Source organism: Oryx dammah, unplaced genomic scaffold (genome assembly GCF_014754425.2).
Source record: "Oryx dammah isolate SB20612 unplaced genomic scaffold, SCBI_Odam_1.1 HiC_scaffold_23, whole genome shotgun sequence".
NCBI lineage: Eukaryota > Metazoa > Chordata > Mammalia > Artiodactyla > Bovidae > Oryx > Oryx dammah.
The window spans coordinates 91,482,279-91,503,426 of NW_024070207.1; positions in this window are offsets into that span (position 1 = coordinate 91,482,279).

Consider the following 21,148-nt stretch of genomic DNA (forward strand, 5'->3'; position numbering starts at 1 on the left):
TCAGCCTTCTGATGTTGACATTTTATCAGTTTGAGTGAAGAGTAGAAACTTTATCTCTGTTTTATGACATATTTGCTTTAAACATTTCCTCCACAGACATTTAGAACCATATTAGACATTTTTATAATTTTTCCTTCAATCATCAAATGTAATCTAGAAGACTCAAGAGGAGAAATAAATTTAATATATTTACCTATATTTTTCTTTCTTGTGTTCTTTCTTCCTTCTTGGGAATCTAAGATATTTAATGATTTTCTTTCTCTTAATAAAATTTCCTACAGCCATTCTTTTAGAGTAGATCTCTTGGTGACAGATTCTTTAGTTATCCTTCACCTGAGAATATCTTTATTTTACCTTTATTCCTGAAGGAGATTTTTTTTTTAACTGGATATAGAATTATGGGTTTACAGTTCTTTAAGCAGTGGGAAAATGTTATATCTTTTCTTTTTGGCCTCCGTGTTTTCTAATGAGAATTTTCTGTCATTTGAATTGCTGTTACAAAATTGGGAAGTTGTTCTCTATATCACTGATTTAAAGGCTGTACAAAATTGGGAAGTTGTTCTCTATATCACTGATTTAAAGGCTGTTCCTTTGTCTTTGGTTTACAGAAGTTTCACTATGATAGGCCTTTATATGGGAAATAGATGGGGAAACAGTGGAAACAGTGTCAGACTTTATTTTTGAGGGCTCCCAAATCACTGAAGATGGTGATTGCAGCCATGAAATTAAAAGACGCTTACTCCTTGGAAGGAAAGTTATGACCAACCTAGACAGCATATTCAAAAGCAGAGACATTACTTTGCTGACAAAGGTCCATCTAGTCAAGGCTATGGTTTTTCCAGTGGTCACGTATGGATGTGAGAGTTGGACTGTGAGGAAAGCTGAGCGCCAAAGAATTGATGCTTTTGAACTGTGGTGTTGGAGAAGACTCTTGAGAGTCCCTTGGACTGCAAGGAGATCCAACCAGTCCATTCTGAAGGAGATCAGCACTGGGATTTCTTTGGAGGGAATGATGCTACAGCTGAAACTCCAGTACTTTGGCCACCTCATGCAAAGAGTTGACTCATTGGAAAAGACTCTGATGCTGGGAGGGATTGGGGGCAGGAGGAGAAGGGGACGACAGAGGATGAGATGGCTGGATGGCATCACTGACTCGATGGATGTGAGTCTGAGTGAACTCCGGGATGTGTTGATGGACAGGGAGGCCTGGCGTGCTGCGATTCATGGGAGCGCAGAGAGTCGTACACGACTGAGCGACTGAACTGAACTGAACTGTGGTTCATGCACCTTCTTGAATCCGTAGATTTATGACTTTTGCCATATTTGGGAAGTTTTCAGCCATTATTTTATCATTATTTCAGTTTTTCAGCCCCATTCTATTCTCCTCTCTTTCTGGGACTTTGATAACATGAATGTTGCTACTGCTGCTGCTGCTGCTAAGTTGCTTCAGTCGTGTCCAACTCTATGCGACCCCAGAGACGGCAGCCCACCAGGCTCCCCGTCCCTGGGATTCTCCAAGCAAGAACACTGGAGTGGGTTGCCATTTCCTTCTCCAATGCGTGAAAGTGAAGTCGCTCAGTCATGTCCGACTCTTCGCGACCCCATGGACTGCAGCCCACCAGGCTCCTCCGTCTGTGGGATTTTCCAGGCAAGAGTACTGGAATGGGGTGCCATCGCCTTCTCCGACATGAATGTTAGATCTTATTTTATCTTTTAGTAGGTCTCTGAAAATCTGCTCTCCTTTCAGCTGGTTTTCTGTTTTTTAGATTGTATATTTTCTATTGTTCTACCTTCAAATTCAGTAATTCTTCTCCCCTTGCCTTCCATTCTGTTCTTGAACCCATGCAATGAGCTTTTGTATTTCCAAGTTCTGAAATTTCTAATCAGTTCTTCTTTATATTTTCTATTTGTTTGCCAGAGAGTTTCAATTCTTTTCCTGAAGCTTTCTATATTTTTCATTTTAAGTATGTTCATAAGTGTTTCAGATGTGTTTATAATTGCTTGTTGAAGCAGTTTTAGGATGGCTGCTTTAAAATCTTGGTCAGAGAATTCTAACATCTTTGTTATCTTTGCATTGAAATCTATGGTTGTCTTTTTTATTCAGGTTGAGATCTTCCTGGTTCTTGGAATAAGTAATTTTTTTTTCTGTTGTAACCTATATAATAATATGTGACATTTCACATATGACACTCTGGGTCTTATGTAAGCCTTTTGTTGTAGGTAACTTCTGATATTTCAGAGAGGAAAGGAGACCATTGCCTTATTACTGTCCATTGCGGGTAGAAGGCTGACTTTCCCAGTTAGCCTTGGATGACACCTAAGAAGGAGGGAGCTGATCATTACCGCTGGGCAAACTAGGTCTCCACTGATATCTCCCTGACTGGATTGGTAGGAGTGCCTCATGACTACTCCCCACATGATCTCCACTGACACCATGACACCTTGTTACCACTGGGCAATATTGTAAATCCCAACTCACCACTAGGCCTCCTCTGATATCACCTCAGTGGAGTGGAGGAGGGGTGCCTCATTACTACCAGGTGATAGAGGAAGCCTAGTCTCACCACGTGGTTTCCACTGACTCCATGGTTTGGGGTTGTGGGCACTTGTGAAAGTCCCTATTTCCTTCTTGATCCTTTCTGACACTACACATGCATGGGGTTTGTGTTACCTCATTATAGCCTGGTGTCTAGTCTCCCCACTTAGTCATTGCTGAGATGAATGGAGATCAGGCCACTGGTTTTTTCCATTGATGTTTGGCTGTAGTAGAACAGCTACTACAAGTTTTCTCTCTTGCTAGGCTTCCTCTTTCTTAGTCCTTAGGCTAGAGAGTAGGACTTTTTGTTTTTTCTTTTATCTGTACTCATTGGCATCTGCTGGTTCTGTTTCAATTTTGTTGACTTTTGTTTTTTTCTTTATTATTTCTTTCCTTTTTATTGCTTTGGGCTTATTTTGCTCTTCTTTTCCTAGTTTCCTGAGGTAGCAACTTATATTATTGAGACTTTTCTTAATTTCTAATGTAGCCACTGCTGCTTTAAAATTCCCATGTGGGCTCTGCTCTGGATGCATACTACAAGTTTTGATATTTTGTATTTTCAGTCAGTTAAAAATGTGTTAAATTTCTCTTGAGACTTCATCTTTGACCAATGGATTATTTTGAAGCCTTTTAAAAAATTTTAGGTGTTTAATACTGTTATGTTTTTCATATTAATTTCTACTTTAAGTCCATCATGAGCTGAGATCATATCAAATTTTTCAACTGTAAGGTTTGTTTTAGGACTCGGGATCTCATCTATCTTGGAGAATTTTCCATCTGTACTTTCCCCACATGAATTCACAAAGGAAAAGAGTTAAAGATATATAAGAAAGTAACCAAATCTTACCTTAGACATATACTGATAAATTTTAGCTTTATTATTTTTGTTTTTAATTAATTTTTATTAGAGTATTAGAGTACTGATTTACAAAGTTGTGTTAGTTTCTGCTGTACAGCATAGTGAATGTTATATATAAACATAGCCACTCATTTTTTTAGATTGTTATATGGCATCTGGTCCCATCACTTCATGGGAAATAGATGGAGAAACAGTGAAAACAGTGACAGACTTTATTTTGGGGGGCTCCAAAATCACTGCAGATGGTGATTGCCGCCATGAAATTAAAAGACGCTTACTCCTTGGAAGGGAAGTTATGACTAACCTAGATAGCATATTCAAAAGCAGAGACATTACTTTGCCAACAAAGTTCCATCTATTCAAGGCTATGGCTTTTCCAGTAGTCATGTATGGATGTGAGAGTTGGACTGTGAAGAAAGCTGAGTGCTGAAGAATTGATGCTTTTGAACTGTGGTGATGGAGAAGACTCTTGAGAGTCCCTTGGACTGCAGGGAGATCCAGCCAGTCCATTCTAAAGGAGATCAGTCCTGGGTGTTCTTTGGAAGGACTGATGTTGAAGCTGAAGCTCCAATACTTTGGCCACCTCTATGTGAAGAGTTGACTCATTGGAAAAGACTGTGATGGGGTCTGGAGGGATTGAGGGCAGGAGGAGAAGGGGATGACAGAGGATGAGATGGCTGGATGGCATCACTGACTCGATGGACATGAGTTTGGGTGAACTCTGGGAGTTGGTGATGGACAGGGAGGCCTGGCGTGCTGCAGTTCATGGGGCTGCAAAGAGTTGTACACGACTGAGTGACTGAACTGAACTGAACTGATACCATATAGCACATTGCAGAGTATTGTGTAGAGTTCCCTCTGCTATACTACATATTTTATATTATAGTAATGTGTATATGTCAGTCCCAGTCTCCCAGATTATCCCTCCCCTCTCCCCTTGGTAACCCTAAATTTGTTTTCTATATCTGTGACTCTACTTCTGTTCTATAAATAAGTTCATTTGTATCAGTTTTTTAGGTTCCACATATCATATGATATTTATCTTTCTCCGACTTATTTCACCCAGTATGACAATGTCTAGGACCATTCATGTTGCCACAACTAATAAATTTTATTTAAAGCCTTTTCCAATGGTAATGCTGTTATATTTATTTGGCTCCTTTAGAGATATTATGCTTAGAAACCAAGGAATAGAACATTTCTACTTAAGTGATAGAGTCAAGAGATTGGGCTCTGGAATCTCTACGCAGAACATGCTATATAGCCTTTGCATACAGCCCAGGATACCTGACCATAGCATATCACTACCATCTGGATACAAATAATGTTTAAAATCATAAAGCAGAAAATGAATATGATTGTGAATATCACTATTTTATCTTTCTTGAATACCCTTTTTTGAGAGGAATTTAATTTTCTATATTTTTGTTGTACAGTTGAAAAAATAGTTACAGCTTTTTTAAGGATGCCAACATATGTCATAAAAGCGTATATTTGCAAGAAACATTATTGTTGCTATTATTGGTAATTATACCAAGAAACTGTAAAACAGTTTTTGTTAAATTGTCAGTCAGCAATTAGTAAACAATTGTGAGCAAACAATTTTCAGTCAATTGCAGTAAAACACTGTTTAACTGCCCTCCTCAAAGCTCCGAAAGCAGCCTTCCTATTCATTTTAGGAGATAAAGGACTTTGTGTGCCATTTTGGCATTGAATGGTCACTCATAGCAACCAAGCTGTCTTAGTTTCTGTTTGGAAAACAGACATGAGTCTCTAATTATGTCACAGTTGATTCCTGTCCAGAGGCTATCTGTTATGTCTACTTCCTCAAACACATGTCTTGTTGCTTTGGCCAGCAGGAAATAAGTTCTTTATGACACAAGGCAGCATCAGTCACAACACTTCCTAAAATCAACTAATGTCAAGAGGAAGAAGAGGAGTGCAAAAACAAAAGTGATGCTGCAGAGGCTTTGAGAAGCAGCCTGATTTTTGATATGTGCTTCCTGTGGGTTGAATTGTGTTTCCTCCAACTTCTTTTATTGAAAACCTAATCCTCAGTACCTCAGAATATGACCTTTTGAGGGGTATGGTGTTCACAGAGCTAATCAAGTGAAAATGAGGACACTAGGTTGGGCCCCAATCCAATATGACTGGTGTCCTTACAAAAAGAAGAAATTTGGATGCGGAGACAGTCATATATGGGCTTCCCAGGTGGCACTAGTGGTAAAGAACCCACCTGCCAATTCAGGAGACTTAAAAGACATGGGTTCGATCCCTGGGTCAGGGAGATGCTCTGGAAAAGGGCATGGCAACCCACTCCAGTATTCTTGCCTGGAGAATTCCACGGACAGAGTATGTGGGCAGGCTGAAGTCCATGGGGTTGCACAGAGTTGGACATGACTGAAGCCACTGAGCATGCAGCACACACAGTCACACATAGAGGGGAGGCCATGTGAAGACACAGGTGGATGACAGCCACCGACAAGTCTGGGGGGAGGCCTGGAACAGATCCTTCCCTCACAGCCCTCAGAAGGAACTAACCTTACCAAAATTTTGATTTTAGACTTGCTTCCAGAACTGTGAGAGAATGAATTTCTGTTGTTTAAGCCTTCTAATTTGTGGTACTTTTATCCAGCAGCTGTTGCAAACTGATACAATGCCAAAACCCAAAAGCTACAGCAGCAGGTTTCCAGCCAAATACCATTGTGGGAGTGTACTTTAGCACATTTAGTTTTCTGTCCTCCCTGAAACCACAGAGAAGTTGCTGAAAAGACTGCTCTGGAGCTTTTTCTCTTTCATAGTTGGATAAGATTATGAACTGAATAACAACTTGTGTTGGGTCACTCAATAGTGTCTAACCCTTTGCAACTCCATGGGCTGTAGCCCACGAGGCTCCCCTGTCTGTGGGATTTCACAGGCAAGAATACTGGAGTGGGTTGCCATTTCCTCCTCCAGGGGATCTTCCTGATCAAGGAATCAAACTCACGTCTCCTGCTTTGGCAGGTGGATTCTTTACCACTGGAGCCACCTGGAAGCCCAAATAACAACTTGTGTGTGCATGCTCAGTCGCGTCTGACTCTACCCATCTGCAATGTGCCCTGCAGCCCTTTTCCAATGGCAAATGAGAGTCTCTTTGACAATATAACTCTCAGATCGTTTTTCTTATTATAAACTCTTCTGTCTATTCAACAAGTTAAGCAGTTAAAGTTCAAAGGGTTTCTTAAATTGAAGACCTTCAACCTTAAGAAAGGCAATAAGCTCAAGCAACTTTTGTGAGATTTGACCTGTGTCCCTCACCAAACTTTATGTTACACAGCAGTATTTGTTGTTTTAAACAATGGAGATAGAAGGAAGAAACCATCATGCTGAGCCTCTCTATATACTCCATCTCTGAGTGGGTATAGAATTAACTTGCACCTGGATTGGGACAGTTCTGTGCCTGTCTCCAGGGATGTCTGAAAATCTGGTACTGACCCTTGGCTAAGATAAGGATGAAATGTGTTAGTTAATGACTGTAATGTGTTTTTTAAAGTTCAACATTCCCTTGGAACCATCCTGTACTGGCTTGTCTACATTGGTTAGGGATTTATAGATTGATGGTTTGTATGTGGTTTTGCCATGTACACAGTCTGGTTTTAATTGTGACTAGTGGTGTATTAAACACCCCTCAGTAAACTTGTATCTCAGCTTCTCTGAAACCAAGATACCTTGAACTTAGCTTGAAAGGTGAAAAGTGAAAGTGAAGCCACTCAATCATGTCTGACTCTTTGCAATCCCATGGGCTGTAGCCTACCAGGCTTCTCCATCCATGGGATTTTCCAGGCAAGAGTACTGGAGTGGGTTGCCATTTCCTTCTCTAGAACATATCTTAGTGGTCCATAATTTGAATGCAAAGCACAACTTCTGTAACTGTGAAAGAACTCTAGGAGGTGCTCCTGGACATATCAAATCCCTAAATGACTGACTATACTTTTTCTCTCTTGCTATACTTATCTTTATTAAAGGTTTATATGTGAAATGGAAGTCTTTTCAGTTGTCTGGCCCTATGTGGTTGTTATGCCCTTAAACCCTAGACTCAAGGCTGAGACCTTGGGCCCCTCCTAAAATTTACCATAAAAGGTAGAGCAAACCCTAATCCTGGAGACCACAGATTGCAAAATAAAATGACAAAGCAGTCAGGGCCCCAATCTTCACTGAGTGTTTTTTTTTTTTTTCTTTTTAACCACTTGTATTCCTTTTTTACATTTTTTTTTTTTGGCCCTGGTGGCATATGGGATCTTAGTTCCCTGATCAGGGATTGAATCTGCACCCCCTGCATAGGAAGTGTAGAGTCTTAACCACTGGACCACCAAGGAAATCCTTTTGTTGAGTTCTAAAGCAAACTCAAGGCCTGAGTAAGAGGCTATAAAGAAGTCTGGAATCCTGGATCTTAACTAGATGTAAGTAGAGAGAAATTGGGGAGTAGCATAGGCATAGAATAACTACTTGGTCATCAGATCCCACCTCTATCAGGAATAAAGCTCTGGTTACAGGGGATTAACCCTGCAGGTGAGATTAAAATGGAGTCTGATCATAGAGGATCCTGCTGTGGTTTATGTCAGAGAGTGTTTTGCCTATGTTCTCCTCTAAGAGTTTTATAGTTTCTGGTCTTACATTTAGATCTTTAATCCATTTTGAGTTTATCTTTGTGTGTGGTGTTAGAAAGTGATCTAGCTTCATTCTTTTACAAGTGGTTGACCAGTTTTTCCCAGCACCACTTGTTAAAGAGATTGTCTTTACTCCATTGTATATTCTTGCCTCCTTTGTCAAAGATAAGGTGTCCATATGTATGTGGATTTATCTCTGGGCTTTCTATTTTGTTCCATTGATCTATATGTCTGTTTTTGTGCCAATACCATACTGTCTTGATGACTGTGGCTTTGTAGTAGAGCCTGAAGTCAGGCAAATTGATTCCTCCTGTTCCATCCTTCTTTCTCAAGATTGCTTTGGCTATTCGTGGTTTTTTGTATTTCCATACAAATCTTGAAATTATTTGTTCTAGTTCTGTGAAAAATATCGCCGGTATCTTGATAGGGATTGCATTGAATTTGTAGGTTGCTTTGGGTAATATACTCATTTTCACTATATTGATTCTTCCGATCCATGAGCATGGTATATTTCTCCATCTATTAGTGTCCTCTTTGATTTCTTTCATCAGTGTTTTAAAGTTTTCTGTATATAGGTCTTTAGTTTCTTTAGGTAGATATATTCCTAAGTATTTTATTCTTTTTGTTGCAATGGTGAATGGAATTGTTTTCTTAATTTCTTCTTCTACTTTCTCATTATTAGTGTATGGAGAACAGTGTGGAGATTCCTTAAAAAATTGCAAATAGAAATGCCTTATGACCCAGCAATCCCACTGTTGGGCATACACACAGAGGAAACCAGAATTGAAAGAAACACATGTACCCCAATGTTCATCGCAGCACTGTTTATAATAGCTAGGACATGGAAACAACCTAGATGTCCATCAGTAGATGAATGGATAAGAAAGCTGTGGTACATATACACAATGGAGTATTACTCAGCCATTAAAAAGAATACATTTGAATCAGTTCTGATGAGATGGATGAAACTGGAGCCGATTATACAGAGTGAAGTGAGCCAGAAAGAAAAACACCAATACAGTATACTAACACATATATATGGAATATAGGAAGATGGCAATGATGACCCTGTATGCAGGACAGCAAAAGAGACACAGATGTGTATAGCGGACTTTTGGACTCAGAGGGAGAGGGAGAGGGTGTGATGATTTGGGAGAATGGCATTGAAACATGTATAATAACATGTAAGAATCGAAATACCAGTCTATGTCTGATGCAGGATATGACACGCTTGGGGCTGACACGCGGGGATGACCCAGAGAGATGTTGTGGGGAGGGGGGTGGGAGGGGGGTTCATGTTTGGGAACGCATGTACACCTGTGGTGGATTCATGTCAATCTATGCCAAAACCAATACAGAATTGTAAAGTAAAAATTAAAAATAAATAAATAAATTAAAAAAAAACAAACAAAAAAAAAAAACAAAAACAAAAAACAAAAAAAAACAAAAACAAAAAAAAAAAAATAAAATGGAGTCTGACAATGGTTTCTTCTGATTTACATGACTTCTTTTCTTCTAGATACTGTCTCTGGGGCCAAAACCATTATAGAATTTAAGGGAGTAAAAACTACAGCATAATGAAAATTGCACAATTAAATCAAGGTCATCTGCCAAAGGCACACATTCTAAATAACCATTAAATCTACTGCCTTCCATAACCTATTTGTATTGAGTGTTGTTGGATTAAATTACTCAAGAACAGCTTCATATTAATGGTGCTACAGAAGCTCTAAATAGGATCTCTCTCATAAAGCATATGTGAATAGAGGAGTTAGTTATGAAGTATAAGAGAACAGCAGAAACATTTACACACAGGGGAAAAAAATCTTGTAATTTTAATCATAATAAAGAAATGAATAAGCATTAAGAGAATGTCTGACATTAGAGAGATGATTTAATAAATTATGGTACATCAAAATGATAGACTATTACTCAGGCATTAAAATGATACTTAAGATTATACAGAAACATAAGATGTTTGATATAATGTTAAGTAACACCAGAAGAATACAAAGTGAAATATAAAAATTTGAAAGAGCTGAAGGAAATATATTAAAACAATACATTATCATAATTGGGAGTGGGACATTTGTTTTTAATTAAAATACACTGTTATAGAGACTTTTTGTGTGTATATATATATATATATATATATATATACACACATACATACATCTCCTGTATGTATAGATCTTTATATAGACATAAGATATTTAGTGGTGGATGTACTACTCTGAATTTTTTAGATGCTTTCTTATGATTTATAGCAACACTTTTCAGTAAAACTTGCTGCAGTGATATAAAGTAAAGTTAAATTGAAAATTGTGCAGTCACGTCTGACTCTTTGTAACCCAATGGATTATAGAGTCCAAGGAATTCTCCAGGCCATAGGCAGGATGGTTATGAACGAATCAACACCTGTGGGAGGTAGATGGGATGATGCAATGATATATCCATTCTGTAAATGTGTGCTGTCCAATATGGTAGACACTAGCCACATGTGTCTACCAAACACTTGAAATGTGGCTGGGAAATCCGTTTTGAAACCATTTTAACTGGTTAAAATTTAAATTCAAGTAGACACACTTGACTAGTGGTTACCAAATCATTCTCTCAACAGCACAAGTTTAGAGCTAGAAGATAGGTAAATTTTAGTAGTGGGTTCATTAGTCTGGATTTTTTTCCAATGTCATTAATGTTTATTCTATAATCAACAGAAACCTTTAAAAGTACTCAGTCAGTTGTTTCTCCCTTTGGAGCAAGAGATTATGCAAAAATATACCCTGCTGAACTGCAAAGGATAAAATAGGTCAACTTAGTGTCCACTTCAGTGGAATTTTGGTACATCAAAAATCTTTACTGTAATCATAAATATATCAGAGCTATAGCTACCCAAACAGCTGCCCCTTTACAGTACAAAAACATGAGACCAGGAAACCATTGGGTCATAGGCTCTCTGGCTTACCTTGGTTGGCCTGGAAGGTACATGAATAAAGGACTCTTGCATAGTCAATAACCAAATGAATATGAATGGGGAAAAAATGAGGAGTAGTGTTTCCACTTGAGAAAAATGTGGAGGCTCTGCATAATTTTTTCTTTATTGTTGGAATCCTGTTCCCATGTATCCTTAGTAAGAAGTGTCCACCTGACTTAGAAAGACCCTATCCTCATTTCTGGGGCTTCCCAGGTGACACTAGTGGTAAAGAATCCATATGCCAAAGCAGGAGACACAGGAAATGCGTGTTCAATTCCTGGGTCAGGAAGATCTCCTGGTGAAGGGCATGGGAGCCCACTCCAGTATTTTTGGCTGGAGGACTCCATGGACAGAGGAGCCTGGTAGGCTACAGTCCGTGGGGTTGCAAAGAGTCAGACATGACTGAACTGATTTAGCATGCACACAGACTGATTTCTGCATTGCCATGTCTCTTTCTTCTCCTACATCTTTGCATATCCACCCTCTCTCCAATCTTATCCTCCACCTCCACCCTGGAATGCCATTTTCATCTCCACACAAAGCACTGAATTGGATCTTGATGGATAGGAAAACTTGGATTAGAGATGAGTAAGGAAAAAAAATACTCAAACCGACTGTGATGTAATTCCCAAACTCCTTCAGAGAAATAATGATTATTCCTGATAGTATGTTTAGGGACTGTTCTGATAGATCTAAATTTAATTTTAAAATCTAATAATGTTATTTACTAGCCTAGCCAGCTATCTATCAGGCAGCCATCTAAACATCTTTACTTATTTATTTTTTAATTTATTTGGCTGTGCCCAGTCTTACTTGTGGCACAAGTGATCTTTGATCTTCACTGTGGCATGTGGGATCTTTTTGTAATTGCAGCATATGAGATGTTTTAGTTGTGACATGCAGAACTCTTAGTTGCAGCATGTAGGATCTAGTTCCCTGACGAGGGATCAAACCTGGACCCCAGCGTTGGGAGCATGGAGTCTTTGCCACTGGTCCACCAGGGAATGTCCCTAAACATCTTTAACCAACATTCTTTTTCATCTTGTATCTGGTCTAACAATGACTTCCTAAACAGTATTTTTCCTGTATATCTACCAAGAGGAAAATCTTTTACTTGGCTAATTTAGAGGCCTCATCTCTTTTATATCAAACGTAAATCTTTGACATAATGAATTCATCCTATATGTTTTCCTTAAGGATTTGGAGGCCCTACCAAGATAGATCAACTCAAGAGAACCTACCAGAGTGAAGCAAGAACAGCCTTGAATCAAATGATACCATACCAGGAATGACGCTGCAAACTTGGAGAGGAAATTCGGAGCCAGAGTACAGGATGTCCCCATGGTTTGTGCAATTACATTGAATGCCCCACCCCTGCCACTCCTACCAGTGCCTAGAAAGGTATTTGATGTTGGAAGGACGTCATAGGACTGGAGAAAAGGTGAGTTGGGTTTAATACCATAAACTTTCAGTCAGTGTATTAAATTATGTTACAGAGGGATGACCAAAGACCTTAGCAAAGATAGGGTGGGTAAGTAGTCATTTATTTCTTTTGGTTTCAGGAAGTTATTCTGTGTTTTGTTAGCAAAGACTTTGTGTCTTATTTTCATTTTTCTTTTAGCTAAAATTGTAGAATTTACCTAATTTAATCTCTGTAATTGGTCATTTGAAATTCTTCGTGTGTGTGACTACAGAGATTTTAGATATAGAGCTAAAGTCTGTTTGCTTTAAATATCTTTGAAAAAATAAAGTTAATTGATTTAAGGAATTGATCATTTGTATGCACCATGAGAACATCTAGTTGAAACAAAGAGATCCATCTTGAGATGAAGTAAGGAAGAAAATCTGTTCAGCTTGTATCATGAAAATATGCTATCTTATTCTGTGATGTTAAAGAAAACGACAGGGTTTATTTTGTGTACTGAGCATAATGACTGAGGAGATTGACTGGAATAGACTAAGAATTAGAAGTACATCTGGAGATATAAATAATATCTAGTGCAAACTATTTACTTACTTACTGTTACAAGTTGGGTTCTCCTGGAAGTAAACCCCGAGGTAGAGTTTTAATAGGCAGGATGGTTATGAACGAATCAACACCTGTGGGAGGTAGATGGGATAAAGCAGGCATGGGTAGAGGGAGAAGTCCAAACTGTAATGCAGGCTTTACAAACACTTTGGGCAACACTATGGGGCACTCAGAGTTAGAAGAGGCCTTTAGAGTTGTTCCCTGTTGGGTCAAGATTGATCCACATTTATATCTCCATATGGACAGTGGGAGTAACTCTGTGACTCCTTGCAGCTGAGATATCCCTGAAGCTGTGGGCTTCCTGCTTCTATCACTCCCAGCACCTGGGGCAAGTCCTTCAGTGAGAGGGGATCTGGGTGGAACATCAAGGGATCCTCCTCCTTAGTTATGTAATTTTATGAAAGTTAAATCACTTATTCTGGAGGGAAATTAACAAAATTGTTAAATTTATCATAGTTAATGGAGCACATATTTAATTAGTCTAGAGACTTAGGTTATGTACATTTAAATATGCACATTTAGAATAGTCTCAAGTACCCATTACATTAAATAAAGGTGCAATCAAAAAGTATGCTCAAAAGGGAGCAATTAAATTTTAGGTAACTTTAGGCTACTAAGATAAGAAACAAAGGAATGAACATTGAAATCAGACTAATTTCAAGAAATTGTTCTAAATGAAGACTTTTAAGGAAAATTAGGATAGTTTTAATAATATATAATAAACAAATATTAGAGAACTATAAATTTATTACTCAGGTATATAAGTCATATACAAATGACTTATTATTAAATTTATTTAAAAATTTTTTTGCAACATTCTAAACTTGGAACAGAACATCTACAAATAACAAAACAACCTATAAATAACATCATACTTGATGGTAAGAAACTGTTAAAAGGTCAGATACAAGAAAAGGATATTTCCTCTCACTACTCTCTTTCAAAATCATACTGGAAGCTCTCACTAATGTAATAAGACAAGAGAAGGAAATAGAAGATATACAGATTAGAAAGAAAGAAATAAACTACCTTTCTTTGTAGATGATATGATTGTCTATGTGGAAAACCCAAAAGAATTGACTAAAAAAGCTCCTGGAACTAATAGATTTTTAGCAAGGTTGTAAGAGACAAGGTTAATAAACAAAAGTCAATTACTTTTCTATATACCAGCAATGAACAATTGCAACTGGAAATTAAAAACATAATGCCATTTATATTGACACCAAAAAAAAAATGCTTAGGTATGAACCTAGCAAAATATATATCAGATCAATATGAAGAAAACTACAAAGCTCTTATGAAATGAATGAAATTCAAGAAGAACTAAATAAATGGAGAGATAAACTATGTTTTCAAGGATAGGAAGACTCAATATTTTTATTTTTTTGAATTTATTTATTTTAATTGGAGGCTAATTATTTTACAATATTGTAGTGGTTTTTGCCATACATTGACATGAATCAGCCATGGGTGTACATGTGTTCCCTATCCGGAACACCCCTCCCACCTCCCTCCCCATATCATCCCTCAAGGTCATCCCAGTGCACCAGCCCTGAGCACCCTGTGTCATGCATCAAACCTGGACTGGAGATCTATTTCACATATGATAATATACATGTTTCAATGTTATTCTCTCAAACCATCCCACCCTCACCTTCTCCCACAGAGTCCAAAAGTCTGTTCTTTACTTCTGTGTCTCTTTCGCTTTCTTGCATGTAGGGTCATTGTTACCATCTTTCTACATTCTATATATATGCGTTAGTATACTGTATTGGTGTTTTTCTTTCTGGCTTACTTCACTCTGTATAATAGACTCCAGTTTCATCCACCTCATTAGAACTGATTCAAATGCATTCTTTTTGATAGCTGAGTAATATTCCATTGTGTATATGTACCACAGCTCTCTTATCCATTCATCTGCCAATGGATATCTAGGTTGTTTCCATGTCCTGGCTATTATAAACAGTGCTGCGATGAACATTGGAGTACACGTGTCTCTTTCAATTATGGTTTCCTTGGTATGTATACCCAGCAGTGGGATTGCTGGGTCGTATGGCAGTTCTATTTCCAGTTTTTGAAAGAATCTCCACACTATTCTCCATAGTGGCTGTACTAGTTTGCATTCCCACCAACAGTCTAAGAGGGTTCCCTTTTCTCCACACCATCTCCAGCATTTATTGTTTGTAGACTTTTTGACAGTAGCCATTCTGACCAGCGTGAGGTGTTACATCATTGTGGCTTTGATTTGCATTTCTCTGATAATGAAGACTCAATATTTTTAACATATCACTTCTTCCCAACTTAACATCAGTGCAATCTCAATCAAAATCCTAGCAAGTTATCTTGTGCATACAGATAAACTATTCTAAAGTTTACATGGAGAGACAGAATATCTAGAACAGCCAACTCAACATTGAAAGAGAACAAATTTGGAGGACTAACACCACCTGACTTCAAGACTTACTACAAATCTACAGGAATCAAGACAGTGTGGCACTGGCAAAATAATGGATAAATAGATCAGTGGAACAGGACAAAGAACTCAGAAATAGACCCATATAAATATAGTGAGCTGATCCTTCACAAAGTAGCAAAATTAGTAAAATATTGTGTTTCTGAAAGGATGCCAGAACAACTGGGCATCCACATCCAAAAATATAAAACTAGATACAGACCTTACACCACTCATGAGAATTAACTCAAAATGGGTCACAGATGTAAAACACAAAACTATAAAACTCTTAGAAGATAACATAGGAGAAGCTGTAGATGACCTTGGGTATAGTAATGACTTTTTAGATATAATACCAAAGGCACAATCCATGAAATAAATAATTGATACGTTAAACTTTATTAAAATTAAAAACTTCTGTTTTATGAAAAACAGTGTCAAGAGAATGAGAAGACAAGTCCCAGACTGGGAGAAAATACTTGCAAAGACTCATGTGATATAGGACTGTTATCCAAAATACAAACTCAATTATAAGAAAGCAAAAAACCTGCTTAAAAATGAGCCAAAAATCTTAACAGACTTCTTACCAAAGAAGATGTACAGATGGAAAATAAGCATATGAAAAGACACTCACATCACATGTCATCAGGGAAATATAAATTAAAACAAGATGGAGACACATGTATACCCAGGGCTGAGTCATGTCAATGTATGGCAAAAACCACTACAATATTGTAAAGTAATTAGCCTCCAATTAAAATTAATTAATTAATTAAAAAAAGATACCATTACAAACCTATTAGAATGGCCAAAATCCAGAGCAGTAAGAATACCAGTGTCAATGAAATAGTGGGAATTCTTGTCCATTGCTGATGGGAATGCAAAATGGAACAGCTACTTTGGGAGACAGCTTGGAGGTTTCTTACAAAACTGAACATACTCTTACCATATGATCTAACAATCACTTTCTTTGATATTTACCCAGAGGAGTTGAACTGGAGGAATCAACCTGCCTGACTTCAGGCTCTACTACAAAGCCACAGTCATCAAGACAGTATGGTACTGGCACAAAGACAGAAATATAGATCAATGGAACAAAATAGAAAGCCCAGAGATAAATCCACACACCTGTGGACACCTTATCTTCAACAAAGGAGGCAGGAATATACAATGGATTAAAGACAATCTCTTTAACAAGTGGTGCTGGGAAAACTGGTCAACCACTTGTAAAAGAATGAAACTAGAACACTTTCTAACACCATACAGAAAAATAAACTCAAAATGGATTAAAGATCTAAACGTAAGACCAGAAACTATAAAACTCCTAGAGGAGAACATAGGCAAAACACTCTCTGACATAAATCACAGCAGGATTCTCTATGACCCACCTCCCAGAATACTGGAAATAAAAGCAAAAAAAAACAAATGGGATTTAATTAAAATTAAAAGCTTCTGCACAACAAAGGAAACTATAAGCAAGGTGAAAAGACAGCCTTCAGAATGGGAGAAAATAATAGCAAATGAAGCAACTGACAAACAACTAATCTCAAAAATATACAAGCAACTCCTGCAGCTCAATTCCAGAAAAATAAATGACCCAATCAAAAAATGGGCCAAAGAACTAAATGAACATTTCTCCAAAGAAGACATACAGAGGGCTAACAAACACATAAAAAGATGCTCAACATCACTCATTATCAGAGAAATGCAAGTCAAAACCACAATGAGGTACCATTTCACACCAGTCAGAATGGCTGCGATACAAAAGTCTACAAGCAATAAATGCTGGAGAGGGTATGGAGAAAAGGGAACCCTCTTGCACTGTTGGTGGGAATGCAAACTAGTACAGCCACTATGGAGAATAGTGTGGAGATTCTTTCAAAAACTGGAAATAGAACTGCCTTATGACCCAGCAATCCCACTGCTGGGCATACACACTGAGGAAACCAGAAGGGAAAGAGACACATGTACCCCAATGTTCATTGCAGCACTGTTTATAATAGCCAGGACATGGAAGCAACCTAGATGTCCATCAGCAGATGAATGGATAAGAAAGCTGTGGTACATATACATAATGGAGTATTACTCAGCCATTAAAATGAATACATTTGAATCAGTTCTAATGAGGTGGATGAAACTGGAGCCTATTATACAGAGTGAAGTAAGCCAGAAAGAAAAACATCAATACAGTATACTAACACATATATATGGAATTTAGAAAGATGGTAATGATAACCCTGTATGTGAGACAGCAGAAGAGACACAGATGTATAGAACAGTCTTTTGAACTCTGTGGGAGAGGGAGAGGGTGGGATGATTTGGGAGAATGGCATTGAAACATGTATAATATCATGTAAGAAATGAATCGCCAGTCTAGGTTCGATGCAGGATACAGGATACTTAGGGCTGGTGCACTGGGATGACCCAGAGAGATGGTATGGGGAGGGAGGTTGGAGGGGGGTTCAGGATTGGGAACACGTGCACACCCGTGGTGGATTCATGTTGATGTATGGCAAAACCAATACAGTATTGTAAAGTAAAATTTAAAAAAAAAAGTGAATAGAGATAAAGAGGGCAAAGTAATTGCTTACCAAATAATAGTTTTAATTTACATATTTTCACCTATATGTGAACATTTTGTTCATATAGAAAAAGGACTTTCTTACCTATTTACAAAGATTAAAAGCTGAAGTTTAAATTTTCAGAAATGATATTTCATTTAGTATTTTTTAGTATGAATTTATATGTACATGTTTATTTAGTATACTTATTCATTTAAAAATTTGCATTTATGAGAAAAGAAATGCAGGCATACCTTGAATATATTGCAGATTTGGTTCTAGACCACTGCAATAAAGAGACCATCACAATAATGAGTCACACCAATTTTATTGATTTCCTAGTATATATAAAAGCTGTGTTTATACTATTCTGTACTCTATTAAATGTGCAATAGTATTCCATCTAAAAAAGAAATACATACTTTACTTTAAAAATACTGTATTTTTTAAAAGTACTGACCATCATCTGAGCCTGTGGGGAGTTGAAATGTTTGCAATAATAATGTTAAAGTTCACTAATCATAGATCACCATAACAAATACAGTAATAATGAAACAACTTTTAAATATTGCAAGAATTACCAAAATATGACAGAGAGATATGAAGTGGGCAAATGCTGTTGGAAAAATGATGCCCAGAGACTTGTTCAATGCAAGGTTGCCACAAACCTTCAATTTGTAAAAACATGATATTTGTGAAGCACAATAAAGAGGATTGTAATAAAATGAGGTCTACCTATACTGGTAGCTCAGAAGACAAAATAAAATGTCACTAGAGTACCGTCTGTTCTGAATGTAAAGCAATAAAAAGTTATTATTTTCTTTCAGCATATTCTACTTGGATGGCAAGTGATTTTTGTTTCATTCAACCTGACTATACATTATCAAGAGTCTGTTAATTTTTCCACTATTTTATGCTTTGAGGAATTTCATAACTATAGAAAATGGTAAAAAACTGAGATGAACTAAATTCCAAATGTTCATTATGGAAAAAATTCTGTTATGGTTTTTATATGGTATTGTTTCTCTCTGGACCTTTCTTGGAAACTATTAAGATGTTGCTTTCCTCTGAGTTCAGATCTCAAATTCAGAATAATACAATTGAAAAGGTGTTTTTTTTAAACTCAAACCATGTTCATCACTCCCAAGACAGCTGCTAGATAGCACCAAAGGATTTCTCCTCATCTTATAACCCAGAAAATGGTGCTCATGATCAAGAAGGGATGTTAGAAATAATTGCATTTGCTTGGTAGGCTTATTATCTTCTTAACCGGCTCAACAGAATGGTAAGAGTTGTCCTTTACTAGGGTGCAAACTTTGGAAAAGCTGTCAAATCAAAGAAGAAATAACCTCCCCCAGGTTAATTTTGTGCAAGACAAGTGCTATAATACAAAGATATTTTCAAGAGTGGTTAATCCTTTCAATACGTGTAGATTCCCACTTTTATTCCTATGCAAAGGGTGACATGTTCTCAACACATTGACTTCTCAAAAAAAATGTATTCCCAGATTTATTCTTATCAGATATTAGTGCTTATGACACACATTTTATGGGAGAGAGATTGAGGTGCTTTAAATTCAACAGTTACTCAGCTTACATTAGCGTATTTTTACCTTCATAATCATCAACTAAGCTGGTCTGAAATGTTACAGGGAGGTCCACATGCATCAGAATTATATCCTAGTAAGAGATTTCACTTGTCATCACTCTGACAGAATTCTAGGAATAAAGTGATAGCTTCCTTTATTCTTCTTATTATTTGACTGCTCTAGGTCTTTGTTGCAGTTGGTAAACTTCCCTTGTTGGGCTTAGTTGCCCCAAAGCATGTGGGATCCTACTTCCCTATCCAGGGATTGAACCTGCATCCCCTGCATTGGAAGGTGGACGCTTAACCACTGAACCACCACAATACATGCTGAGATCACCACTATAGTCTAATACTTGGGAAACTCAACCTAGAGGAAACCTAAGATGCAGAATTTCCAGGACTAATTTTTCCAGAAATAGATGACTTTATGAAACTGTACTACTGAACAATATCAGTAGCATAAGGTTTGACTTAATTGAGTAAATTCTTTTACGAAAGTGATTATTTTCTTGGAACATGTGGTATTGTCCTTAAGAATCTATTTTAATAGGTATGTAATAAAACTTTTCTTCCTTGTTTTTCCTCTATCTCTAAATTTTAACTTAGTAGTTTATCATTGTTCAAACTGTGATTTAACTTGTAGTTTAAAACTAATAATTAAAAATTGTATAAATAATTTAAGTTTTGCTTTTTGGAACTTTCTGGCATTTGAGAGGAACATTTTTGACCCTCAGTTGAATCCATGAATGCAAAACTGATGGATACAGAAGGCTCACTGTACAGCAGTTAAAAAACAGAGACTGGCAGAGTGAATTGAAAAATATGACTCTTCCCAAAATCAATTAAATCAAAAGAAAGTTGAAGTGGGGGGAGAGGAAAAGAAACAAGATGGAGCAAATAGAAATCAAATAGCAAGATGATAGATTTAAAACTACATATCACTAGTTACATTAAGTGAAAATAGTCCTAATACCTTAAAAGGTAGAGATTGCCAGATTGGATGAAAATGCAAGACCCAGGTGTATGCTGCCTAAAAGAAATACACATCAAATATAAAAATACAAGTAAGTTAAAAGAATAGGGAAAAAATTCAATGCTAGCATTGGTCAAAAGAAAGTGAAAGAGCCTTTATTAATATTGAGTAAAGTAGACTTCGCAGCAAACAATAGTGATAAAGAATATCATGATGTAATGATAAAGGGGTCAATTCTTCATGAAGATAAACAATCCTGAACATTTAGGCTAAGTTTAAAAAAAAAAAAACCTGATCCAAAAGGCTGTATATTTATTATATGATCCCATTTATGGCACTCTGGAAAAGGCAAAACTATAAGGAAGCAAAACAGATCTGTAGTTAGGATTTGTGGGATTGAGTGAGGGGTTGACCATAAGTTTGCTGATTAATAGTTTCCCTTGGATGGAGGTTGAGAAAGGGGTTGGCTCTTAAGGGAAAGAAAGAGAAATTTTGGAGTGATACAACTTTTCTGTATGGCACCATACTGGA